The sequence below is a fragment of the Tympanuchus pallidicinctus genome, unplaced genomic scaffold (assembly GCF_026119805.1).
Source record: "Tympanuchus pallidicinctus isolate F22 unplaced genomic scaffold, pur_lepc_1.0 scaffold6, whole genome shotgun sequence".
NCBI classification, from domain to species: domain Eukaryota; kingdom Metazoa; phylum Chordata; class Aves; order Galliformes; family Phasianidae; genus Tympanuchus; species Tympanuchus pallidicinctus.
Window position 1 is genome coordinate 4,860,474 of NW_026294780.1, and position 17,182 is coordinate 4,877,655.

Here is a 17,182-nt window from a genome sequence, read left to right on the forward strand (position 1 = left end):
AATGAAATGAAAATATATTTCTTCCAGGGGGAAAAAATATTTTTTGAATTCTGTTGTATTACATTCTGTCTTTCATCAGTGGAAGAGTAGAAACAAATTGGGGTGTATGCATTTTTGATGCATTAAAACCAATGAAGGCTTTCCCTTTTATATTTTAAGCGCTCATAAAATAAACTTGGCAGCCCTGTCCAGGACAGGGGGTTGGATCTCCGTGATCTTGAAGGTCCCTTCCACTGTAAGCTATTCTGTGATATTGTTAAACTGTATCTTTGTTCTAAATGTCTAAGTGGAAAGAGTTCCTAGAACTGTTTCAACTCTTGTTGCCAGTAATACTTAAGGTAAAAGACTGTTTTGTTGGAGATGGCGATGACTGCTTTCAGTGCTGCTTACTTATTTGGTAGGTAGGCCTACAGTTTTCAGCGCTCCTAGTTGTGATTTAGGCACAGTTGTGTCAGTTGTGATTTAGGCAGTGTGCAGCATTGCTGCTTGGTTTGAGGTAATCCTGGGAAAACAGTTCTCTCAAAACATGTGATGAGACAGTTTGAGTGGATCTTGTGCATTTTGTGGAGTTGCAGTATTGCAGTGTCTGAAATCTGAAAGCTATTTTGAAATTGTCTTCCCTGCACCCAAAAATAGTGTAGTGTGATGTAATTTTGCAAGCAGGAGTTGAGCATGAGATACACAAGTGGTTGGATCATAATTCCATAAATGCTTGACTTGACTGACATCAATGTTAAATTGAGGAAGAGGCTTTCAAATTTCTGTTTATCAAGTTTTTGGTTTTTTTTAATACTCACTGAGTAAGAAATATATATGAATTATACTGCAGGTGATGTGACTTATTAGTGAATGCTTTATTTGTTGAGAGGAGACTGATTTGTGCGATAGTATTAAGTAGAGAAACAATATTGTGAAGTGGGAATCTAGGAAGCTGACTGGCTGTGTTTCTAATTAGCCAGTTCCTCATCAGCCTTGTTTTTTTTCTGATGTCTTCAGGTAAACACATCCAGCTTTAAAGCAGGAACTGGTTGCACAGTCCTTGATCTTAGAGCATGCTTGTTTCACCTTGCTTTTAAGAATTTCCTAGGACACATTCCTCAGTGATAAAGCCTGCTATATAAATAATTTTGAGTCTTGATCTTAAATGTTTACTTGCAAGTGAAGTGCTTTGAAATTATATGTGTGGAGAAAATTATTCATTCCTCTATATAATTTTAAATAACTATTTTAAAAGTTGTTGACTTTTTTTTGTCTGGTTGTTATTTATATTTTTAATAGAGGCCACTTAGTGAAAAGAGAGCTACAACTACTGAAGTGGATGGATAGTTAGAGAAGGCTGGGAGGCAGAAAGAGTACTGAATGCTTAGATGGAGCTGTACTTCTGTTTGAGAATGTTGTGGTGAATTCATTGAGATCTTGAAGTTGGGCGCTCCTACCTGTAGGTGTTGCCAGTTTATAAAATATGCTGAAAAACTTCTCGTTTATCTTCACAATTTTGGCATTCAGAGTATTTGTAGGAAGGATAAATGTTTTTGCTTGCAGTAGATAATCCTAGGCTAGTTGCAGTTTCTAGCTTAATTGTTTTTCATTTTTGATAGAGACACTCCAAACTGTTGAGAACAAACCGAACTGTTACCTGGCCTCCCTTGTTTCTTAATAATACACTGAAATAAATCAAACAATTATTTCAGTAATGAAGAAGGGGAAAAAAAGCATACAGGTGCTAGAACATTTGAGGGGGATGTCAGAAGAGCAGAGGTTTTTAAGAAACAACAAAAAATTGTTGTGTTTTTTTTTTTTTTCATTTGGAGATCCTTCTGTAGCGTAGTTGTTTAGTTGTATAAGCAAGTCAGATCCTTTTCTGTGCAGACTTCTGAATAATTTATCATACAGTACATATCCAATTTTAAATAGCAAGGAATGTTTAAAACTTGACTAAAAATAACAGTATAGAGAAAATAGGGACTCTTTAAACATTGATGCTACTTAGTAGGATTACCACAGGTACACAAAGAACTGATAACATTTAATTTTTATATCAAGAATGAAGGTATTAGTAATTTGTGCAGCTTTCTTCTCAGCTTCATGAGTACTTCATTTTGGATAGTGCAATGCCAGTTTTCCATCAGTGGTGCAGGAGGACCTCTTACTATGAAATAATAATTTCTTCAGTCTCTGTCCTATCTTTGAGACTCCTAGTTGTTCCCCAGTATTGTGAAATGGTGGTGACAGTCCTGAAAAAGAGTGTTTTGTAGCTGAGAATCTGCTCTGCCAAATAGTGCTATCATGCTCTTTGTATCTGTTGTAGTTTCTGTGGAAAGAAATAAGAGGCATTGCTTCCAGAGTGAAGTGACCTGTGCAGAACTAGTGCTTGTGCACTATTTCTTTAAGTGCAATTCCTGAATTACAAATTATATTAAAATGCTTATTCTTTGAGATGAAGAACTGAAAATACATTTCTGTTGAGAAGGGTGCTGTTGTCAACTGTAATTGCAGATGAGTGTCTTAGTAAACACTGATGCTACAGTTCTTGAGAAATAGTCTACAAGGGTATGTCAAGTACTCTTGTGTTGAGAACTACAATTTGTGAATGTGATTAGCTGCAATTTAGTCTGTCCCATCAAAATAGTGTTGAATTTACTGTTTTCTCTCTCTGCCGTAGACTGTGATCCTCTTTTTAAATTTGTCAAGCGAGGTTCAAATAACTTATTATGAGTTTTTATGGAACAAGAGGATGAGAGTGAGAATTGAGACGCAGACCTGGCAGTAAAGAACATAAATTAACCTGTGCTTGTATTAATGTATATGTAAAAAAAAGTTAAGAATTAAAAAAAAAAAAAAAAAAAAAAAAAAAAAGAAGTTTGCATGAAGAAGGTATTCATAGGAAAGCAGTGAGAAATAACTGAAAGTCTAGAGGAAAATATTCTTATGTAAATACAAAAGCTTTATTTCAAATATTGGACTGTTAATGAATGTGGCGGTTTCGTTGACTGGTAAGTTAGAGCAAGGAAGAAGGGCTCTCTGTGATGTCTAGCTGATAACTGTAACTGATAGAACAAGAAACTGTGTTTCTACTAGTGTGATTTATCTAATAATAGTGCTTCTATTACTACTATCAGATAATACAGTTGATATTATTTATGATCAGGCAGAATATCTCAAGTTAGGTTCCTGGAAATAACTCTTCATGGCCTGGGGCAGAGACTGTCTGGAACATCTCAAATGTTGATAATTGGTTTCCATGTAGTACTTACAATGTTAGATTTTGTCTAGAGTGGAGATTTTTGAGAAAAATGATGCTAATCAAGAACTGCTCATGTTTAGGTCTCAGCACAGCAACTTCATTCTTGTCTGTTTTTCTGATGCTTTTGTCGTTGCAGATAACAGAGAGGGGACTTGTTTTGTTTTCCATTTGAGACATGGTTTAGATTAGCCAGTCTGTTTAGGTTAGAGAGTTGTCCATGTGTACTGAGTCAATGTATTTTCCAAACAGTTGACATAAATTGCAGTTTTTAACACCTCAATTTATTATATCTTTTTTCTCTTGTTTATATTGGGAATTGCCACTATATTGCTTTGTACTTAGACACCAAAAGGTTAGTGGCTAAATCCAGTCCACCATCAAGCTGAGATTGTGCAACTTGAGGTGGGTCATTGCATGTTGCTGAAAGATGTAAGGATGAAATTACATCAGCCTAAACTCACTGCATGTGAAAGGAATTAAATGTTCTTCTCAGTGTGCTGAAAAACTGCATTTGTTTGGTAGAACTCTGAAGTAATTCAGGTTTTATGTCCATATGTCAATTTTAAGGAAGGATTTATGTCAAGCTATGTGCTTCTGTAGGATTCCACTAGAGTGGGATTTTCTATTTCCCTTCTTCTGGTTTTCTGTAAATTTTTGTTTATGGTATCGTTCAAAGTCTAAAATAAGAATATGAAGGTGACTTAATCTTTTTTTTTATTTTTTTTAATTTTTATTTTTAAATAGAACCAGTCCTTGAACAGATAGGAAATATTTAAGAAAAACCTATTTGTTAACAGCGTAGAAATCATAGACAAATTTGAACAACACTACAGTTAGAAATTGCAGTTTTTAGAAAACTTGAGATCCGTATTATGAAGGATTATAAGCAATTTAAAGAAGCAAGTACTGTGCTATTGTAGGATTTAGTAGCGTTCTGTAACCACTGCAATAGAGGTAAGTGTGAAGATTATCACACTACAATGCTGTTATATATGGGACAGGTTGGTCACTAAATACATAGGTCACTCTAAAAGTAATGCCCCCATTTATTTCTGTGGAAACTACAACAGGTAGAATACAATAGAGCTGCTTGTTGGAGCAAATTCTCAGCTGCAAAACACTTTTTCAGCACAGGAAAAATATTGTCTCCAAAATAGTGTCACCACTGATACCTATGCATTTTTGCCGACGACGAACAAGAGCCTGTAGTAGCTTGTTGATTTGTGGGGTTACTTGATAGATACTCAGGTATCTGTCATTAAAGCAAAGTTGCACTGGAGAGAGACTAGATTGCAGTTTAAAAACAAAAGAGACAAAAAGCAGAGGGAAATAAATGAAGGCATAAGACTGAAACAGGTAATTAGCTTCTAACTGTGGAAAACTGCCGCAGTGGCTTTTTTTCCTATTTAAAAACTGGAAGGTAAAAACAAGAAAAAACATCTATCCACTTTGTGCTTCAATTCTGTGTGGCAGGCTGAACTGATGTAAGAAAGCAACAGAACTTTAAAGGAGGTTAGATTTATGTTTTCTATGTAGGAAATTATACAGTGGTTTATACAGTCCCAAGTAAGAGAATAAATTTAAGCCAACAGTCCTTTTCAGCCATTGTGCTGAAGTATTTCTGCTAAAGAAAACTGTTAAATTAACATTAGCGTGTCTTTAGTAGTGTTCTGTATTAGTACTAAGAATATTTACACTTCACTTTAATCAATAATAATGGTTTCTAGAGCCTTTACAGAGATTTTCTCCTGAGATTTTTAAATGCTATTTGAGAATGGATTTCTGAGATTGGGATTTTGAAACGTAATATTTGTGTTAGTGCACTTGTTCCAGTTCTGTATCAGATAGAACTTTATTTGGATATTCTAGATTTATTTCCTCTTTCTTTGCATAATAGCTCTTTATATGGAGAATATTATGTTCATTCTAGTGCCAAACAATAGTGATTTCATCTCCTTGCTTTGGACAATGTTACATTATTTTCTGTATGGTATAGTATGAGTGAATGTGGAAAGGTAATGATCATGTGAAGTAAACTCTAGACGCCTAATGCATCTTTCTGTAGTCTCTCAGGAGTATCAGTTGATACTGTTTTAGGAATATAAACAAAGCCTTCCCTTTGAGCAATATTGTTCCACTTGTGAATTGTCGGTTATCTTATTAACCCTTACCTCAGAATAAACCAGTGAGTGTTCCAGACTGAATACTGAAATAGTCATTTAGGAGAAGATTCTTTTTGACCCACTGCTTGATTTATTGCGTAAAACTTAATTTATAGAAAATGAAATATAGAGTCCCAGTGGCCCAATGTACTGATTATAGCTTATAGATAATAAGTCATTTTGGTCATTTCCAGAAGGGCATTTGTTTGCTCCAGTTACAACACTCAGTCCTTTGTGCGTATGATAACATGAAAATATGATAGTACGATAATATGATAGTATGAAAATCTTCAGTACATTCTGTTCAGAATAAAGATAGAGCTAAAGTTTTTTTGAAGAATGCTTAATTGCATCAGAAATCCTTTTCTGTTTTTGCCTGCAAAACAGCAGAAGAGTAAGGTAAACATTAAAATAATTTCAATTACCTTTGAAGACTTCTATGCTACATAAGCTTCAATAGCTTGTATAAAATTGTAGACTTTATCTGTAAATAAAGTCTTGCAAATTAGGCATGATTTTGAGGCATGATTTTGCTTTTATTAATTGGAAAAACTGTATTTCTTTCTAATACCTGCTTATTAACAGCATCATTATTTTTAAAAATGGTAGATGAACGAATTGACTTTTTTTCTTTTTGATAGCACATTCATGAGATTGTGGTGTTTGTTTTGTTTTCCTTTTGACACTGTTGAAGGTTGTAGAATCAGAGAATGGTTTGGATTCGAAGAGACCTTAAAATCATTTAGTTCAAACCCCACTGCGGTGGGCAGGGACACCTACTAGATCAGCCCTTTTGGTCATCTTTGTGGTCCTGCTATGGATCCATTTTCAGAGCTCCTTGTGTTTCTTGTGTGCTGTGGGTTCTAGAGTTGAAAAGAGGTGGGATCTCATTAGAACAAAGCAGAGGGAGAGAGTCACCTCCTTCAGTGTGTTAATCATGCTTGTTTCTTTTGAGGCAGCCCAAGGTAAGGTTGGCCTTTAGGGATGCAAGTGTACAATGCTAGCTTATACTGAGTTTTTCATTGAACTCTTTCTTAAAAAGAAAAATTGTATAGGTATAATTTGGCATAGTTTTGATGGCAAATATGAAGAATTTAGTGGGCTGCTAATGATTTTCTTTTAAATTTTCAGATGTTTTTTTTTTTCCTTATACAAATTAGCATATACTGTGTCAATATTGTTCCTCTGTGTTGAAATTCTGTGTGCGCACACTGGGCCAGGTAACTTTGAGTCTGGTAACGAAATCAGGAGGTTTAATGTATCTGAATGTAACCTCTGCAGTGTGATTGTCAAACCTATGTATGTAGAACCATTTCAGAATCAGCAGAGAAAAATAGATACTTTGGGTTCATGAATTGAATGGGTGTAACTGCTCGATTCAGTACAGAAGTGCCTTTTTTGCCTCTTGGGAAGGTGGTTTACCTTGTTTCTTTAAAGGCAAGCTTGTTCTTTAATGAGGTGAAGTAATTTCAGTTCAAAGTGTGTGAGGAAAATGTTGATCATGTGCTTATAAGATGGAGAAAGTCTTGTCAGTTTGTGTTTGTGGTACAAAGATGCTTCTTCTACAAGATTAGCCTGCAGTGTTACTGCAACTGTTTCTTTTCATTGTGGAAAGTCTTTTAATAAGTTCTCACCATGCATGGCAGCAGGGCAAGAAGTGTGACAGCCTTTGAGGACACATCCATCATACCCTGTGGTGTCCAGCCTCACAGAGATAATACAGGTCTATATGTTCCATTGCGGTAAACTCATATTTTTGAAAGGAAGAACTCCAGTTTATCATTTTTGACACTGTCCAGGCTTTGTCTTCAGTATTTTTTTGACATCATGGATTAGTTCCAAAAAGGACAGGAAAAAAAGGTTTATCTTTTTTTTTTTTTTTTTTTTTTTTTTGAGTGCCAAATGTGGGTACTGACTGTGAACTTTATTATTTTTGGTGCTACTTAGGTAGGATTTTCTTTCTGAATATTAATGTGTCTTGACTTCAACCTGGCCTTTTTGGTTGAGTTTCTCAGTTTTGCTTGTATTTAAAAATATACACCTGCAAGTGTGTTTCTGAAGTAGGATCTTCTATGCTTAATTCCGTAGTAACAGACAACATAGGATATCGTATCTTCAACCTTGTATTTTGCTATTTAGTGATTTCTTGAAAATTTCAATAGAAATACTAGTAATTTAAATAATTTAAATTGGACAAAAGTTACTGATTTGTCTACAGAGCTCGGCAGAATTTATTCTTTAATGTTATACTTTAAAAACATTCTAGAAATACCATAGTAAACAGTAGATAGATATATTTTTTAAATCTTTTAAAATACAGATTTTGTATACTATGTGAAATGTCCCCCTTGATTTTCTTCTCCTTTAGCACTATTTTGCATGAAGATTGAAGTGAAATGTAATTGAAGTGACTATTACAAGAGGTAACAGTCCCTCAGAGGCTTCTGTCCAGTGCTGGTCAAGTACAAAGAATGTGGCTTTTATTACATTCACTTAGCAATACTAAACCTCTGTACTTCTGAAAGATTTTTTCCATTTGATTTTTAGAAGGACACAGTGAAGGATATTAAGCCTGATACCTACTTTGAATTAATGTGGGAATGACTTGCACCAAGTAGTTCTTCTGGGGAGAAAAAATCAATTGTGGGGTAGACCAAAATACGCTGATTACATTTAAATATATATATTTAAAGAAAAAAAAAATCCTAGGCATCCAAAGAAGGTTGTAGGGGCATGTATTTGGGGCTGAAAAGGAAAGTGGCTAAGCAGGTGTTAGATATTAAGTACTACTATTTAGTTTTTCATAATTTAGATGATGATGCTTCAAAAATTTGGACATGAGGTGTTTCATGTATTTCTGATATTTATCAGATGCCACGCAACTGAAATTTCTGTAGAACAAAGTGACTTCAAATCCTTCTTGGGTTATTGTGTTTATATTTATATTCATCATTGTATTCATATTCGGGCAACAAGGCTTGTGAAGGGCATGGAGGATATGCCCTATAAGGAGCTACTGAAGGAACTGGGGCTGCTTAGTGTGGGGAAAAGGAGGCTGAGGGGAAACCTTATTGCTCTCTTCCAGTATCTGAAAGGCGCTTACAGCGAGAGCAGGGCTAGTCTCACTGGTGACAGGACAAGGGGAAATGGCCTCAAGTTGCACCAGAGTAAGTTTAGGTTGGATATCAGGAAAAATGTCTTTACAGAAAGGGTTGTTAAGCACTGGAATAGGCTCCCCAGGGAGGTGGTTGAGTCACCATCCCTGGATGTGTTTAAAAACCATTTGGATGTGGTGCTCAGGGACATGATTTAGCAGAGGGTTGTTGAGTTAGGGTAGTTTGGTTAGGCTGCGGTTGGAATTGATGATCTTTGAGGTCTTTTCCAACCTGAGCAATTCTATGATTCTATAAGCCTTTATTTTTTTCTTCTGTTACCAGGATTTTATGAGGTGAAAACACATTCTGGGGCACAGCCATTTTCTTTAGATTAGTCAGCTTTATTTAATGGTTTTCTGTTTCTTTGTGGGATCAATTATTCTTCTGTACATAAAGTAGTTTACCGTCAACATATGAAAGCTAATAGATTCAACTACAGCAATTGACAGAACAAAAGCTACTGAAACAATTTTTTAAATACCTGAACTGTGCTGTATCTTCTACATGGGTGTTGTTTTCAATGTTCAAGATGATGACAGCTTCCATTAGTTAGAAAGGGTTTGCACCAGAAAGCAGTAGGCATGGAATAGGCTGCCCAAGGCAGTGGGCATGGCTCTGAGTGCTGGAGTTCATGGAGTCACAGAGTCACAGAATGACCCAGGTTGGAAGGGACCTCAAGGATCGCGAATCTCCAGCCCCCCTGCCACAGGCAGGGCCACCGACCTCCACATTTAATATTAGGCCAGGCTGCCCAGGGCCCCATCCAACCTGGCCTTGAACACCTCCAGGGTCAGGGCATCTACAACCTCTCTGGGCAGCCTGTTCCAGCACGTTACCACTCTCATGGTAAAGAACTTCCCCCTGGCATCCAACTTAAATCTTCCCTCCCTCAAAACCATTTCTCCTTGTCCTTCTGTTATCAACCCTTTCAAAGAGTTGATTCCCCTCCTGTCTGTAGGCTCCCTTTAGGTACTGAAAGGCTGCATTGAGGTCACCCTGCAGCCTTCTTTTCTCCAGGCTGAACAAGCCCAGCTCCCTCAGCCTGTCCTCATAGGGGAGGTGCTCCAGTCCCCTGATCATCTTTGTGGCCCTCCTCTGGACCCTCTCCAACAGCTCCCTGTCTGTTTTGTACTGGGGGCTCCAGACCTGGACACAGTACTCCAGATGAGGCCTCACAAGGGCAGAGTACAGGGGGGCAATCACCTCCCTGTCTCTGCTGGTCACCCCTCTTCTGATGTAGCCCAGGTTACTTTTGCTTTCCAAGCTGCAAGAGCACTCTGCTGGCTCATGTTAAGCTTTTCATCCACCAGGACCCCCAGGTCCTTCTCCACAGGTCTGCTCTCAAGGACTGATCCTTCTAGTCTGTATGGATACCTAGGATTCCTCTGGCCCAAGTGCAAAACCTTGCATTTTGCTGTGTTGAACCTCATCAGGTTCACCTAGCCCCACCTTTCAAGTCTGTTGAGATCCCTCTGAATGGCATCCCTTCCTTCCACTGTGTCAACCTCACCACTCAGCTTGGTGTCATCGGCAAATTTGCTGAGGGTGCACTCGACTCCATCATCGATGTCAATGATAAAGATTTTAAAGAGCACCAGTCCCAACACAGACCCCTGGGGACATAGAACCATTGATGACCACCCTCTGTCTGAAACCTTTCAATCAGTTTCTTATCCATCGAGTGGTCCACCCATCAAATCCACATCCCTCTAATTTGGAGATGAGGATGTGGTGGGGGACCATGTCAAAGGCCTTGCTCAAGTCCAGGTAAATGACATCAGTTGCCTTTCCCTTGTCCACCAATGCTCCATCACAGAAGGCCACCAGATTGGTTAAGCATGACCTTCCCCTGGTGAAGCCGTGCTGGCTGTCTTGGATCACACACTCATTCCTCATGTGATCAAGCATATCGTCCAGGAGGATCTGTTCCATGATCTTCCCAGGCACAGAGGTGAGACTCACCAGCCTGTAGTTCCCCGGGTCCTCCTTGTCTCCTTTCTTGTAAATGGGAATGATGTGACCCTTCCTCCAGTCATCTGGGACCACACCTGACAGCCACGACTTTTCAAATGTTATGGAGAGCAGCTCGGCAACCACCTCAGCCAGCTCCTTCAGAACCCTGGGATGCATGCCATCCATCCCCATACACTTGTACACATTCAGTCTGATGAGGCAGTCTCTGCCCTTACAGTGGGGGGGGATTTACTGTCCCGGTCCCCACCTAGAGGTTTAGGGATGCAGGCCTCAGGGACGTGAGAAATAGTAGAATCATTTTGTGGCCTGTCTCTTCTGGCCCATGTACCTGTAGAATGTCTTCCTTTTGTTTTTCACAGCCCTCGCCAAGTTCAGTTCTGCCTGCGCCTTGGCTTTCCTGATCCCACGTCTGCAAGTCCGGATGGCATCCCTATATTCTTCCCAGGTGACACGCCCTTGTTTTCAGAGCTTGCACGCACCTTTCTTCGCCCTCACTGTGCCTAGGAGGTCCTTGCTGAGCCATGCCAGTTTTCTACCTCCTCTGCCCGCTTTCTTGTTCAGACAGATGGAGAGTTCTTGTGCGCTCGGAAAGGCATCCTTGAAGAGTAGCCAGCTCTCCTCAACATCGTTGTTTTTAAGGACAGCAACCCAGGGGATCTTGAAGAGCTTAAAGTTCGCTCTTCCAAAGTTCAGGGTCCTGACCCCACTCTTTGCCAGGCCCACATTCCTCAAGGTCACGAAAGTGTCTGTGCAATGCTCTCAGACATAGGGTTTGAATTTTGTGTGGTTCTGTGTGGAGCCAGGAATTGGACTTCATGATCTTTGTGGGTTCCTTCCAACTAAGAATATTCTATAATTCTGTTCTGAATTAGCAGGGGCTCATACACAATAAAGGGAAAGAAGAAATCTCCAAAGCTTCTGATAATTTAGTTTAAAAACATTCAGATATTTACAGTGTTTTCATAGATACCCATCAGATTGTGATCAAAACAATTTATCTGGAATTAGAAAATAACTCCTGCCATGGTTGTTCTGTTGATTTGTTCTTGAAATCAAGAACCTGGCTCGGAACTGTGTGGAAAAACAGGAAGCTTGACTGGTATGTTTTAATTCGCATGGTGATTCCTGACCATTCTTAATTCAAAAAGAATTAAATGCGTGATTCAGCACCAGGAATTACAGACATAATTGCTTAGTATTCTTCTCTGGCATATCAAATTTTGTGGAAAATTGAAAATAGGCTCAGCCAAGTTCTGTAGTGTTATGCACCATATTAGTATTGTGTTGTTGTAGACTCTCTTTGTACATAGAAAGAAGTGACACATATTCAGGACCTTTGAAATTTGGAAGCAGGAAATAAGTGGGCATTGCTTTTTTTTTTTCTTTTTTTTTTTTTTTTTTCCCCTCAGGACAAGCAGGACTGAATCTTTTGAGTCAAGATTTCTTTTGGTTTCTTTTCAACTTGAGATAAAGAATTGAAAATATTGAGCTTTGAGTTGAAAAGTGGCTTGGCAAAGGGATGAATCCAAAATCCAAAATAGAAGTAAGAAAAGATCACACTGGAACACCAATTGTAGTGGTATTCCTGGGGCAAGTAGTATTCTATCCTGCAAAAACTGATGATCTCACCCAGAATCTATAGAGCAGGTTTTTTTTTTTGTCTGGTGTTTCAGATTGTTGCTAAATAGAAAACATGTTGTTGATCTACTAGTTCCTAGTGGAAACTGAGGAGTAACACAGTGGATGAATGAACAAAGTCATAGAACTCTGGCAAAGCTGCATGTGGGAAAATGATGAGGCAGTTTAGTCCCATTTTCTATGCTGTTAAGCTCTTAGACACTTGATAACTGAAGGATATACAAAAGCTTTGCAAAAGGTATTACGTAACAGTCACTTAATAATGTGACATAAAGCAATAGGCAGCATGTTAAACCTCTAAATTTCTTTATATCTCTGTTGTGTTTTTAAATGTAGGCTAGAACTCTGTGGGAAGCTGGAGGTATAGAGGTAGTGGTTATGAACAGCAGCCCACACTTGTTTCATGGAACGATATGAAGACTCTAGGCATGTTGCAAGCCATTTTGACTTGATACTACTCTGGGTGTTGGAAAAACTTGAAGAAAACTGCTTTGATGTCCAAGCTTGTCTTGTGTTACTTTGTGTTACTTACCTGTTGTAGAAGTCCAGAGTTGCTTTTGCTGTATGATTTCCTCTTCTTTCTCTATAATATTTAATCTTCTGGTAAGCTTGGGCAGGCTCCTCTCGTTGCTGTGTCCCTTCTTCCCCTTCTTTGTCAAGAATAATGAAAGCCCTCTCTGCCTTTTAAGACACATATTGCTAGACTGTTGAAGAGAAGACAGATTAAGGAGCAGACAGATTTGACACCATGTAGTAAGATTGTGATCTAATACAGTTTGTCTACTTTATGTCTGAAATTCAGCAGAATTGTCTGCCTTGTTTGTAGCTACCAACAAAGACTAATACATGGCATGGTATGAAATGTTTATCGTAACTGTAATAACTGTAAATAACAAATGCATCTGATGGTTTCCGTAGGCATCTGTGGAAATCAGGACTAGCCCCTTTGGGACTCAGAAAACAGCCCTCAGGGTTGAGTAGCTCACTTGACCTAATTTATTCTTTGTTAAAACAGATGGTATCTATCTGAGCAGGGCAAACTTATTTTTAAGAAAGAACTGGGGATTGAAAGAGTGGGAAGTTGGAACAGTTGGGCCTAATTAATGGGGGCAAACAAAGAGGCAAACTGAGCTTTAAATCAGTCATACACATCAATAACAAAATAGTCTGTGCATGATTAGTCACTCTGTTATATCAGTTGATCTAAAGTAGCAGGATTGGTTTTCCAATCATCAGAAGTACCTGAGATTGAATCAGAAAAATTCCCACCTTTGCTGTTGTTTTCTACCAGAGTTTAAAGAACAAAATCTTGGATTTTGCCGTGTTTGTTGTTGTGGGAAATGTTAGGGAGTCCAGCTTGTTTTATGTGACTGAGAACGCTCATTTTGTGTTTGATACCCAGGCCAAGCTGGTCTCTAGCTGTATTTGCCCTCCTCCCTTTTTGTGTGTTTAACAAGAGAAGGTTACTTACTTGTTTTGAAGATTGTTGACATTCCTTCAAGTTCTGCAATCACATTAAATTTGCAAAGAGGATCCAAAAAATTTATTATTTCTGTTGTAAACAGATTATACTGGATTAGTGGTTAGCATTTTGCATGGTTATTCTGTTTAGTCCTTTCAACCTGAAAATTTTGGAATTGTGTTGCATACTGCAGATAGCACAAGCATTCTACGCTGCTTTGGTTACTGGTGGACAGAAACCTGTTTGCTATATGCCTTCAAGGGGAGATGAGGTCTCATCTAGAATGGTGCAGTTTGTGAAATTCTCTTGTTTTGAACTGAACGCTAAGTAAAAGTTAGAATATTGTCCAAATATTTCCTTTCATAGCTATATGTAAGGTGTTCAATGTCTAAATATTAAAGTGTAGTTCTAAGGGGTGTTTTCTTATCTATCACAGAAGGTGAAATTTAGTCTGTTCAAATATCTGAGCTTTAAGGAAATCAGGACAAAAAAAATTGCACAAGCATTAATAGAAGTTGTTCCATGACCTTAGTGTCTCCTTCCTGGAGGGCCAGAGGCAGTGGTTCTTTGACAGAAGACAAGTAACCATGCCACTGAGCCTCCATTTTACCCACAGCCACTTCACTGCTTCAGTCTGTAAGGTTTTTTGCCATGAGTGTGCTTGTGGTAGTGTGTAAAAGCAGAAATGAAAGTACATTTCTGTACATTTATACTGCTCTTTTCTTTGAATTTCTGCAAATTCTTGTGTCCTTTGATTCTTATTAATTGCAGTTTTTTTGCTTGGAAAAAAAACAAAAAAACATAGTGTCATTTACCCTTTTATTCTCCAAGAAGAGTAATTTGAGTAAAGAACTTAGTGTGTAAGCAGTCCTCAGTTTAAATTGCAGGACATCACTATTGTTCTTCTTTTGGGTTTTAAGTGTGTATATTGTTGGTCAAAAGCGCTGGAAGAGTGCTGGTTGTGTCTGGATACTATCACTAACAACTGATGTAGGTGTAACACATCTTCTCAGAAGATCTGAATGGGAGAAAATTCATATCACAAGAAGAGATATATAAAAACAGATGTTGGTGGACTAATTGGTCTGTGAGTTAGAGGGGTTCTGGATTGCTGTCTTGATTTCCATAATGGCTTGGAGTCAGGCTAAAGATGCTGTGTGCAGCCAGTCTGAGTCTGATTTGGGAGGTTGTAGGCTCTTGCTCACCTGTGTGGCCTCCTGCTTTACCCCCAGGCTCTCTGGATGAGGTTTTGCCACTCATCTGTTATTGCGTGCCGGACTCTACAGCTCCTGGCAGGAGGGCTTTTAAAGAGACCGTATTTCCAAAGTTAAATAAGTCTCTTGCAGATCCTGCTGTAAAAATAGAGGAACGTAACGTTGATATCATTACTTGCAAGCACAATTGTTTTTAATGTTAGACCAATAGCAGAGTGAGAATAAAACATTCTAAAATAAAAGTTTCTTGGGCATACATGAAATCATGAAACAGGAGGGCATTGAAAACCTCTGGCTTTCCTCCTGAATATGTTTGTGCAAGATGTCTATTGAAACAGGTACCAAAACATATATGAAAACTGCATTTTCTCATGCAGTAGCTACTGTTACTTCCCCCAAGACAGCATTTGGAAGTCTTTAATTTTTAAGACGATTTTTAGTTTTGATGTGTAATATAACTGTAGTTATTCTTGACAGTCTTTTTCAAGATACTTCAACTTGCATTTCAGCTCCTAATTCTGAAATGAGCAAAGGTATTTATTTTCATGTATGTGTCCAATAAAGATGTAAATAATAAGTATTTAGGTCTGGACAGATGGCTGTGCTTGGATGTTCTGTTTGTTTTTTTTTTGTTACGGTGTTATTTTTTTGTTTAGTTTCCTGCATAGGCTCATCCACATGAAAATGAGATTGTTTACAGTTACAGTCATGCAATGTGACTGCATTGCTAAGGGATTTAATTGCATGATAAATTTTCCAGAGTAACCTGGTATCTTACTTTGATATAACAGCAAGCACTGTCTGAGACCTGTTTACAGTTTTTGTGGTTAAGGAGTTGTAATTGAGGACAGGTGGGAATATGTGTTTGTTAGTTCTTTCTGTTTTGGGTGTTTGTTTTCTGTTTTTGTTTTTTTAAAGGAGCTTTGATTATTATCTTTTGGATGACTGTAACCCTTGGTGAATTTGTGTAGTGAGAAATTTTATCTTGAAAGCTGGTTTTGAAAGCTATATTGGTAGTGGAATTGCGTGCTTTTGTAAAACTGAATTGCTGAAGTTGTTAGTTCCTCGTTTGTGTATTTTGTTCTGGTTTTAGTAAACGCTGTGCTCTTAAACAAAAATACAAGTGACCGAAAAGGAAAAAAAAGCGTTAAATAAAATGTAAATGTTTTAAGGAAGTACACATGATGAAAACAAACATTGGAGGGTGGGGAAGGGGACAACGAAACAAACAATAAGTTTCCTGAATTTGCTATGTGCAAAAGCTCTTTTTTTTTTTTTTTCTCTCCTTTTTTCATCTTTTTTTTCTTGTTTCTGTAATGCAGACTTTTTTTTTTTTTCTTCCATCCTTCCCCTTTCCACATACATATTCATCCTCTTAACCCCACTACATGTCATAAGGAGTTTTGTTGTAGGAGAGGGTGATCATCAACCCGCTCTGCAGTCAGCTGATGTACCAGCTCATAAATCTGCAACAGGTCACCGGGCTGCCTTCCTGCTGTGTGTGCGAGGCAGCAATTGTGAGCAGAAGTACAAAATTCGGACAACCTTGGAAGGGACTTCTGAAGAAAGGAGTGGCCCTTTATAAATGGGGACAGTTGACTTGAATGCCAAGTGTGTCTCATTTTGTGGGAAGTACTTCTGTCAGAGAAAAGGATTAAAAGTGTGCTGCACCATTCTAGAGGAACCTACATGACATTGTTTAATGAAAATAAAACAATGAACAACCAGCCACCCAGAGAGCTGAAATGGGAGTTCATCTTGAGATGTGTAACGCTGTACTGCTCACAAATAGGAGTGTGGCTAAACATAATACTTTTAACTCTGCTTTCTCTGAAATAATACTCAGTTCAGTTCTGTGTAATTAACTGGAGTGCAAAGCATTTGAAGGGAACTTTAATAATTGCTATTTTGCCTGATGGGAAAAACATAGTGCACTATTAAAAACATAGTATGTTTTTGACTGGATTTTATTTGCCTTTTATATTTTTAAGAAGGAATTGAGAAGGGAATACACAAAAAAAAAAAAAAAAAAAAAAAAGTGTGTGAAATCTTCTGCTACAAACAGTCAATACAGCAGTGTGGCACTGCAGGGAGATCTTAGTGGTATTTGTAAGTGAGCAACTTTTAAGCTTTTCTTCCCATCGTGTACTGAATCATTTCACTGCTCTGTAGATATATAAGGGAATAATCTTGCCTGAATATTTGCTGACAGCTGTTTTCTGTCACTGAAGCCTTGGTAGATTAATATTTTGTATGGTTTGTTTTGTTATCTATCTTGTATATTCTTCTGTGTTTTGAGTTCCTACATTTTAAGCACTAATTTAGCTATCTGG

At 38.0% G+C, this 17,182-nt stretch overlaps 1 protein-coding gene across 1 annotated transcript in view; it reads left to right on the forward strand.

Annotated features, from left to right (window-relative positions):
* Positions 1–17,182, forward strand: part of PRKX (protein kinase cAMP-dependent X-linked catalytic subunit) — a 56,583-nt gene that overhangs the window by 10,906 nt on the left and 28,495 nt on the right. The gene's annotated exons all lie outside the window — the stretch shown is intronic.